The 2524-nt window shown below is 32.1% G+C and overlaps 1 non-coding gene across 1 annotated transcript; it reads left to right on the forward strand.

The window, feature by feature from the left end:
- The first annotated feature begins 307 nt into the window (after positions 1-307).
- On the forward strand, positions 308-380 carry TRNAA-UGC. Its single transcript has one exon. It is a non-coding gene; the product is annotated as a tRNA-Ala (tRNA).
- The last annotated feature ends 2144 nt before the right edge of the window (positions 381-2524 follow it).

The raw sequence follows: 2524 nt of genomic DNA on the forward strand, positions 1-2524 counted from the left end.
AGAAACTATTCGTTATTACTATTTTTTCACTATTATTCATGACGAGACGCTTAGGGTTTCGTGACGTAAAAATTGTAGAGATATAGCTTAGATGGTAGAGCGCTCGCTTTGCATGCGAGTTGTACGGGGATTGATAACCCGCCTCTCCAAAAGAAAGTATTTAATTTGTTATTATATTTTTTTATTTTCACAATTATCGATGCCCCGCATCACCAAACCAAACTATTTGTTATTAATATTTTGATATTTTTTTATTTTCACTATTATTGATGATGGGACATTTAGGGTTTTATAATGTAAATATCATGGGGATGTAGCTCAGATGGTAGAGCGCTCGCTTTGCATGCGAGAGGTACGGGGATCGATACCTTGTATCTCCAAAAATAAAACTATTTATTATTAAATATATTATTTCTTTTCAATTTTTCCCTATTCATGACATGTTGGGTAGCAATATTTCTTCATTTTCACTATTAAAGATGGCGTCCCATGCATATGACGTAACTTCTTCACAATTGCAATATCTGACCAATAGCTTCTATCACAATAATATAAAATTTGGGGTCAAAGCCTATATGGGACTGAAAAGACCATTCTTCACACGCTTGTAGATTAAATTATATCTACCACCGGTCAAAGCCTATATGGGACTGAAAAGACCATTCTTCACACGCTTGTAGATTAAATTATATCTACCACCTCTGAAATTTTTCACGGCAAACCTTCCAACAGCTTGCACTTCTTCATCATTGACATCCTTAATTGGAACTGAAATTTTTCACGGCAAACCTTCCAACAGCTTGCACTTCTTCATCATTGACATCCTTAATTGGAAATAGATTTTAAGGCAAATTTTCTCCATGACTCACTTTGGAACACTTTTATAGATAGTTTAAACAAACTTACTTTGCTGTGAATACTTTAGAGTTCAATATTCATAGTTGGAGAACGCTATTCAAATTGATAGGGTCAAATCTTACAACAAAGTGTAATTGAGCCTCCCTCTATTAGGAGATAGCTTCTAATCAAATTCATTAGTTTGGACAATGGTTGCATTGTTTTAATCAAATCTTCATTTTCACTATTAAAGATGACGGGAAATTTAGGGTTTTGTGATGCAAAAATTGAGGGGATGTAGCTCAGATGGTAGAGTAGCATGTGAAGAGGTACGGGGATCATATACTAGTAGTTATACTGCTACAATCTAACAAGCACATAAAGAGAGGACTTATTTAAGTAAAGAAAGCAATCTAGTAGTTATACTGCTACTTATGGAGAGAAAGCAATCGATAAGAGCTTATACTACTTGTAGAGAGGGAATTTGATGAATTCCTCAAAAGATAAGAGCTTATAGGATGGCGGTAGCGTCCCATGCATATGACGTAACTTCTTCACAATTGCAATATCTGACCAATAGCTTCTATCACAATAATATAAAATTTGGGGTCAAAGCCTATATGGGACTGAAAAGACCATTCTCCACACGCTTGTAGATTAAATTATATCTACCACCTCTGAAATTTTTCACGGCAAACCTTCCAACAGCTTGCACTTCTTCATCATTGACATCCTTAATTGGAACTAGATTTTAAGGCAAATCTTCTCCATGACTCACTTTGGAACACTTTTATAGATAGTTTAAACAAACTTACTTTGCTCGTGAATACTTTAGAGTTCAATATTTATAGTTGGAGAATGCTATTCAAATTGATAGGGTCAAATCTTACAACAAAGTGTAATTGAGCCTCCCTCTATTAGGAGATAGCTTCTAATCAAATTCATTAGTTTGGACAATGGTTGCATTGTTTTAATCAAACAACCGAGACTAGTGTACTACCAATAGTATAAACATTTTGTACGTGTATTTTCTTACATATTAACAATTGTATACAAATAATAATTAAATTTATGAGTAGAAGTTTGGATGGAGTTTTATTAAATAAGTAATCTTAAATTATATCTAAAAATATATAAGATTTTTTTTATATACATTTAGGAGAACAAATCAAAGATTCAAGAAGATGTCATTCATGCCATGTTTTAATTTTTATTCTTTCTTGTTTCCCAAAGATTAAAAAAAAAAAAAAAAAACAGTTATCCTCTCTCAAATATGGTTCGTTATTTGATTATTTTCTCTTGAGTGAATTTTAAGTGAAACACATTCTTTACCCAAGTAATTACAAGATGCAAGCTTCACACTAAGAGGAATCAAAGTCCCAAGTATCAACGTCCTTTAAGTGTAAATTTTTATTCTCCATCTCAACATAAATTAAACTTATTTTCATGAAGATATCTATTTATAAAAGCAAAATATCTCAGAGTCAGAAAAATAAAAATATGATACCAAAATGATATGATAACTGTTAGGATTAAATTTGATTGAGTTATTTGGATTAGATTTGATCTAGTTATTTGAATTAGATTTGATTTAGTCATTCTTCAATTGGATGAGAGATTTCTCCCAATTCTTCTGATCTTTCCAATTTTCTTTTTCTGTTCCTAACAATTTGGTATCAGAGCCATG

The sequence above is a fragment of the Cucurbita moschata genome, unplaced genomic scaffold (assembly GCF_002738365.1).
Source record: "Cucurbita moschata cultivar Rifu unplaced genomic scaffold, Cmos_1.0 Cmo_Scf00084, whole genome shotgun sequence".
NCBI classification, from domain to species: Eukaryota; Viridiplantae; Streptophyta; class Magnoliopsida; order Cucurbitales; family Cucurbitaceae; genus Cucurbita; species Cucurbita moschata.